This window comes from Populus alba, chromosome 4 (genome assembly GCF_005239225.2).
Source record: "Populus alba chromosome 4, ASM523922v2, whole genome shotgun sequence".
NCBI classification, from domain to species: Eukaryota; Viridiplantae; Streptophyta; class Magnoliopsida; order Malpighiales; family Salicaceae; genus Populus; species Populus alba.
In genome coordinates, this window is record NC_133287.1 from 16,660,664 (window position 1) to 16,669,235 (window position 8,572).

At 30.9% G+C, this 8,572-nt stretch overlaps 1 non-coding gene across 1 annotated transcript; it reads left to right on the plus strand.

Moving 5' to 3' along the window:
• Positions 1–219: 219 nt before the first annotated feature.
• LOC118039774 (uncharacterized) lies at positions 220–1,157 on the plus strand. Its single transcript, XR_012169632.1, has 3 exons — positions 220–238; positions 307–409; positions 676–1,157. It is a non-coding gene; the product is annotated as an uncharacterized protein (transcript).
• Positions 1,158–8,572: the final 7,415 nt, after the last annotated feature.

An 8,572-nucleotide genomic window follows, 5' to 3' on the forward strand; every position in this document is an offset into this window, starting at 1 on the left:
CACCAAAAGAAGAGTGGAAATTTAAAATATTTTTTAGGCATTTTCGTTTGATGAGGTCAGTGGTGTTTCGCATTTTCAATGCATAGGCACTACTGTCGTGACTGATGAACAGTGGCCTCTGGAAATAATTAAATTATATCACCATCCATATTGGATTCCTTTCTGTTCCAAGCTCCTAGTGTGCTTTTTTCGGTTTTGCCGCTGCCACCCCACTGACCCTGAAATCACCCCCTCATCTGTAATTTATTACGCAAGTTTTTTTTTGATAATCACTTTCCTACCCTTATATTTTGTTATAAATGGCAGAGAAGCCTAGCTACCATACAAAGTACGGGTATCAAGATCAAGGTGTAGAATACTAGACATGAAGTCTTTCTGGGCTGTTCTTGTTCTCGTCTCTTTTCTCTCGGTAAGCATTTCATAACCATGTGAAACCCTCAGATTCCAGACACGTCATGCTATTTCTTCTTTCTTTCTGATGCCCTCAATTTGATTTGTACAAAAGATCCTTCTAATTCTTTGTTTCCCCTCCTGGATTCATGAATCGGTCCCCTCTAGTAGTATATCTAGTTAAAGAAGATCTAAAGTTGTTGACTGGGTTGTTGCTGCTTGTTTTGTACATTTTCCATCTAGTTTACGCCCTAGCTAACATGCTCTTCACCTGTTTGGACTCAGTTTGCTGAGCTCAGGGATGCAAGAAAGGAGCCGAGGGAATATTACTGGAAGAGCATGATGAAGGATCAGCCTATGCCGGAATCAATCAAGGACCTTTTCGTTCAAGATCCTGCCGGCGCCGGCAAACTGAACCATTTTGTCAAGGATTTCGATACGAGGCACACCGCCATCATATATCACAGTCAGGACGGGAAGGACAAGCTGAAAGAAACGAATGCTCGGGATCACGAGGAAGACGACAAGGCATATGCGCCATGAGGAGAGAAAACTTGCGATCAAGACCTATCACTTGTGTTTGTGGAGCATCAAGGAGTGCTGTGCTTTTAACTGTTTAATTAGTGTGTGCAAGTGTGGCTATGTTGTTAAATAATTAAAGATGTGCTCATAAAATTAAGCGCAAGTGGGTAGCTATATGAAGGTGGTTCAGAAACCGTAACTTCAATAAAAAGAGAATCATATCTCTTAAGAAATTATCAATTAAATACGTTTTTGTCAAGAATATTGTCAGGTCATTCACTAAAAGTTAAAAGCTATGTACTTGATTGCTCGGATCTAAAAATCTTTAGCCATGTGAGTGGTTGATGTTTTCTCTTACAGTGGATAAAGAAGCAGCAAATCCTAGCTTCTGCAGAAAATAGCACCAGAAACATCTGCTTGCAAGATACTGATGTTCGCTAAAATCTTCAGGTCCCTAGCCATGCACGGTCACCAAAGCTTTCGCGCTTCATGTTGATTCCCATAATAAGAATATGATCTGGGTTCAGAAATTAATTCCGTTTTTTTTTTGGTTGGAAAGTAAATTTTTTAGAAAGTGATTTTAAAAAAATATAGATTTACAAAAAGTGATTTATTTTGTTTGATAGTATTATAAAAAATAAGTTGAAAAATATATTTTGGTATTTTTTTATATTATAGAAAATAAGTTGGAAAATAATTTATTAATACTTTAATTTAAAAAAAAATATTAAAATAATGAATAACAACTCTTACAAATTAAAAAATTGAATTAAATGAAATTGAAAAAAAAAATTAATTTTATAAATTATCTTAAATAAAATAAATAACAATCAAAATAATGAAGATCAAATCTAACAAAAAAATTAAAAAATAATGAAATTAAAAAGATATATAATTTCATAAATTTTTCAAATAAAATAAATAACATTCAAAAGAATAGGGACCAAATCTAATAAATAAAGAATTTCAATTAAAAAATAACAAGAAAAAATTAAATAATAATCACAAAAATAAGTACCAAAATTGATATAAAAATCAAATTAAATTAAATTCTAAGGAATGAAATTGAAAAAAATAATAATTTAAAACAAAATATATAGCAATCAAAAGTTTAAAGACCAAATTTGATATAATAAGCAAATAACATTACATTTCTAAATTTTTCATAACTTCTAAAAAGTGTTTCCGTTTAAAATAAAAAGAAAATAATTTTTTAAAAATCAAGTTAAACTTTTTTTTAACTGAAAAGTATTTTTTATTAATCAACTTTTATAATGATAAATAAATATAAAAATATTTTAAAAATCATTTTTTATAAAAATAAACGAGATATAAGAGCATCGTGATCAAGGTTGTCAAAAACGCATTTTTGACACGACACGGAACATTCAATTTAAACTCGACTCGTAAACTCGAATCGTAAAATCGTAAAATCGGAAGTAAAATTTTTTTAATTAAAATCGTAAAATCGGAAGTAAATTTTTTCTAGCTAAAATCGTAAAATCGCAAGTAAAATATTTTAAACAATACAAATATCCAAACATATTAAATTACATAATTCAAATAAAAGTAAAATAAACAATACAAATATCCAAACATCTTAAAATACATAATTCAAATAAAAGTAAAATAAACAATACAAATATCCAAACATCTTAAAATACATAATTCAAAATAAAAATTCATACATGTCCATAGTATTTCAATAAGTAAAAGTTAACACACCTAAAATAAACAGTCTGTAGGTGTGTCATGTAAACTAAACACACCCTCATTGCCTTTGTCTCCCTCGTTATTCCTAAAACAGTAATTAAAATCATTACCATCTAAAAGATTATTACTACTACTACTCGTACCAGCACCGATATTAAGAACATTAGTGCTACTGCTAGTACCAGGACCAACACCAATGTTGTCAACAATATGTAACTCCAAGCTCCTTGAATTATCTGGATTGACATCATTCTGAATCTCTAAATCATCTTCAGTTCCATGACACTCCATCCCAACATCATTAAGATTTTCTTCATCATCACTTTCATTTTCTTTACCGTTTTTTCCTTCGTGTTGCACCATCAATGACATCAAGCAAATTAAAGTTGGATGAACCATCATGTTTCTCTCCCTCGGTTATCCAATCATCATCAGATGAGAGATTATCAAAAGCTTCACCAAAATCATTAGCTTGCTTTTTGACTTGGCTATCATTTAATTTGAGATTGCACATTACAAATACCAAGTCATTCATTTTTTTCTGGTGCAAACGATTTCTTCGTTTTGTATGAACCTATGTAAGCAATTTAAATTAATACCATATAAGATTCTTATAAAATATAAAAACATTAAAAGGAAAAAGGAAAAGGAAAAAACTTACCATCTCAAATGCACTCCAATTTCGCTCGCATCCAGATGAACTACAAGTCAAGCTTAGAACTCGAATTGCAAATTTTTGTAGCTCTGGACATTCATCCCCATAAAGAATCCCACCATTTAGCTGGAGTCTTTTTATCCCTTGTTATCTTAGCCGCCTCAATACCGAACAACCCACTTGCATCCTTGAATGAATCAAGTTGCAAGTCAATTTTACACCTTTCACTTGCATCGGGCACCATCCTTTCTAAGCATTGATATAATCCAATTTTAATGTTGGCATTAACTTTAAAATTAGAATTATAATGATAATGAGGATTCAAATAATATGCTGCTGCATGTAAAGGTCTGTGAAGTTGAAGTTCCCATCTTGCATCAATGATATTCCATATAGGCATATAACTACAAAACAAATAAGAATATTATCATCAATATTATAATCAAATGATAGTATCATAGTAGTAAATAAATAATTAGCAAGATATATAATTAGTACCTTTTTTTCACATAACCAAAATTCACTTGTATCTTCTCTTTTGCTTGATCCATTGCTTCATATATAAAACCCATAGCTGGTTTCTCATCTGAATCAACCAATCGAAGAACTTTTATCAGAGGATATGCTGCCTTAATACATGTAGTAACATCATGCCAAAACTTGCTGTCCAAAACACAACTTTGAATTCGCTTCCCTTCTTCTATTTTTGAAAACCTACATGACCTCCATTGGATGGAAGTAAACATTGTCATCAACTGTATCTTACAATCACTCAAACATCCAAGAGTTAAGTATGCAGTAGCAAAATCTAGTGGCAGCAGGCCTAATCAAATCCTTTCCTTTTGTGAAGTGTCTGAGCATGGAAATGAGAATAGTTCTTGAATATATGTATGAAGTGATTCTCCTCCCATTAGCAATAGTTACTTGATGGACCTCTAGTTTCTTCTCAAAATCTTCCAATATCAAGTCAATACAATGGGCTGCACATGGTGTCCAAAAACAATCTTTTTTCTTTTTCCCATCAATAATTGCCCTGCTGCCTTATAATTTGCAGCATTGTCAGTGACTACTTGCACCACATTTTCCTCTCCAATCCTCTCCACAATAGCATCCAACATCTCAAATACTTTATCAGCAGTCTTGGATATATTAGAGGTATCTACAGATGATAAAAAAACAGTCCCTTTAGGACTATTAACCAAAAAGTTGCAAATAGAACGCCTTTTCTTATCAGTCCATCCATCAGACATTATTGAGCAACCTGTTTTTTTCCATTCTAAGTTGTACTCCTTAAGCAAGTTGATTGTGTGATCTACTTCTTGCTTCAAATACTTCTCTCTAATATCATGGTAGGATGGAGGCTTAAAACCTGGCCCATGCTTTGCAACCAATTCAAGTGCCTTAACAAATTCAGGGTTTTTCACACAATTAAATGGAATTGCACTGGTGTAGAAAAATCTTGCAATTTGTTGACATGCTTCTTCTCTAAGATCTTTTTTCAGCAGGTGATTGATGGTAGTTTGTGTACTTCCACTCCCACTTGCTACTCTCTTTCCTTTGTCCACTGAGGTAATTTCATTCCCTTCATCATTATCTTCATCTTTTCCAATATATTGGAAAGCCTTTCTTTTCTTCTCAGATGCTTCTTGATTTTTCACCAGAAGATTCAAAATTATCTTCTTTACATCTTCTAGTACTTGCTGGCATGGCTCAACATCCTTTCGAGTGCAAGCCAAATGATGCTTGAAACGGTAAATGCCTCCACTAATAATTTTCTGACAAAACTTGCACTGCACTTTTTTTGAATTCTTGTCAACATCTATACCATATTGCCATCCCACGTCAAGTCTATTGCCACTTGTAGTTTTTTTAGAAGCCATGTATCCTACAATTCAAGAATAATTTGTTTCTTGCAGATCAATCATTTGTTTAAGAATTACAATTTACAAATATGCATGTTGTATCCTACAAAAATACATTCACAGGTTAACAAAGAAGAGTCATTTTTTTCTTATTGGAACTGTAATCCTAGATGGATAAATCATGATAGTTTAGACGTGAATTGTTTTCTTATGAAATACTTTTATTTATACATAGTTTTTTTTATTAGCAATTCTGATTACTCAACATCTTTTGCTCCAAATTTGCAACCATTATTACATTCCTTTTTTTTTTTCTTCTAATCATTATTACAACCATTTTATATTCCTTGAGCTGTTATCAATTCGAAGTTTACAACCATTTTAAATTCAAAATCACAGAATAACGCAGTCTTCCATAGTTCCATACTTCCATTTCTGTCACAGAATCACGATAATTCAAAATCACATTACAACGCAGTCTTCGGTGGGAACTGATCAAAATGATTCAATTGATCAATAGGAAAACGATAATTCACGAAATCACAAAATCACATAATCACATTACATTCAACTGCATCTTCTTGCAGCAAATTACATTCAGCAGAATCACAAGTTCCATGGGAACTGATCAACAGGGCATTCGGACTTCCAAGACTAATCAGCAAAATACATTCACAAAATACATTCAGCAGAACTAATCACCGATTCCAAGACTACCAAAGCAAGCAAGATCAACAGGGCATTCGGTTCCAAGACTAATCAGTAATCACCGATTCACAGCAAACCAAGACGATGAACATAGATTCACAGCAAACCCAGATAATTTTTTGTCTCTAATCACCGATTCACCACCATTAGATACAAAAAAAACAAAGCTTGGGTTCCCAATTCGTACCTTCGTCTCGCTCTGGAGTGTGAGACAGAGAGGGGATGACTGGACGAAGTTGCGACTTTGGAGTCAGGGAGGTGACCGTGTGAGACAGGGACGATGAAGTCACTGACGAAGCTGCGAGACAGGGACGAAGACGAAGGGGACGGACGAAGACGAAGTCGAGGACTCGAGAGACAGGGACGAAGACGAAAAAGACGAGGTCGGCTGCTCGGGCACTCGGGTTGGATTTGCGAATTTGGGAAAGAAAAGAGATTGTGGTTTACTGCCACCGTGGCTTGTTTCATAATTGTCAATTTCTCATTTCTAATTTTCGGCCTTCGCAGGAACCTTTTACAAACTCGGGAAAACGTAACGTTTTTAACGTTTTTTACGAGTCAACCGATTTTTCTGCGAGTTTGACCAAGTCAACCCGATTTTGCAGATTTTCGAGTTTTAACTCCGACTCTACACGTTTTCTGTCTTTTAACTCGTAAAATCGGACGATTTTACGAGTTAAAACGCATTTTTAACAACCATGATCGTGATCTTTAGACCCTTATCATGTACGATCACCAAAATTTTAGGGCTTTTTCGAGTATCCTAAAAGGTGGCCTGGGTTTTTAGAGAATAAAAGTAATAGCAATCTGAAGTGGAGTTTTAGTATATCGGCTAGAAGAATGTAGAGATTGGGATCAGGGATTTCTCTTAAAAGGTTTTAGATTCAGCCTTAAAGGTATGAGGTGGAGATTCGTGTTCTATTAAATAATAGAAAGTATCATTATTTTTATTTTTAAAAAAAAAAAAAAAAAAAACTAGGAAGATTTTGTTTTGTAAGCACTTGATTAAATATTATTACAGGTCACTATGATTTGAAAACAATCCACAAATATTCATAAAAGCACAAGCTAATACTTGATTTGATAAAAATACATTGTATTTCAAAAACCATAATATGTAGCAATAATAATATATAAACTAAGAAAATGGTGTTTCAATGTAGCACCATTACCATATTTTTCTGTTATATTAAAAATGAGATTTAGATCTTACTTGTTTTTTATTAAAGCATATATTTTTTTATTATATTTTATTATATATGAGTATCAATTTTTTGATTCACAGTTATATTTTTTACTCGTTATAAAAAAAATATATTAATAATACATACACATTAATTCATTTGCGTCAGAAAAAAATTATTCAACCTACAGCTAGGTGAGTCAAATAGAAACGTGAACACTTTTTTTGGGTTTATTGTCACAAATATTTTTTCAATTTATTTAATTAAATGCATGTATAAAATTTCTGATTTATAATTATGATTTTTTGTTGTAAAAAATGCATTTGAAAAGCTTGTATATTTATTTTTTTTACCATAAAAATTATCTGGCAAATCATGGGTCAATAACTAGTTCAACTCTATATCTAACTTACAAGGACATTAACAAAAAAAGAAAAAACAAAAGATATAGTTCCTAAAAATAAAACATATTAAGTAATCATGTTTTTTCATTGTAGGTTTATTTATACATTGAAAATAATCTTAAATAACATAAAATAAAATTTTTAAATCATCCATAACCAGCATAATACCTTACTGATATTTTATTTGTCCATCAAAGCTTTAAAAATACTCAAAACAGGTCAAAAAAAGCTAATAACTAAAATTCAAGAAAATAATAAATCCGTATCAAAATATATCAAATTATTAAGCTATACATATGTAAAGATTTGTACATTTAACCAGTGGCAGCTAGCAGGATAAGCTATAAATACATTAAAAGTGACATAAATACCTATATAATTGTACTGGATTGGAATAGCATGAGTGAAAAATTATTTTTGATATAACCAGTGGTAGCTAGCATGTGTGAAAATATAGTTGCGGTTATTTTTTAAAGTATTTTTCACTTGAAAATACATTAAATTGATTTTTTTATTTTTTTAAAATTATTTTTTATATCAGCAAATTAAAATAATCTAAAAATATAAAAAATAAATATTTATTTAAAATAAAAAAAATTATCTGAGCAATTTGATATCAACATAACAGCAGCAGCAACAACAACAATATTATCTGCTTCCAGCTTCTTATCATGAATTAAGAACAAAATACACAAACAAAAATGGTAGAAAAAGTAGTGATTATCACATGTCATTAAGAACAGTAATATCAACATTGATGTTGAATTTAGACTTTTTTTTTTATTAGAACCTTTTTATTTTTTTAATATTCTGATATTTTTGTTGTTGAATATTTTAAGTTAGTTCTTTTTAATTTAGAGTCTTTACTATTTTGAAATATTATAAATTTTAAAATTATTTTTAAATACTTAACATTGTGTTTGCATTTCAGGATTTAAAGTTAATTTATCTTTATATTTAAATTTAAATTATATATATTGAATTAATATTTTGAGTTATATATAGTATATAATTTCAAAATGAAATATTAAAAAGTTCAAAAAATAAAATTTATTATCTCAATAAAAAACAAAATACAATAATAGAATTGACAACCTTACAAAACTGTTTTTCGTTTTATAGAGTATTGTGAGT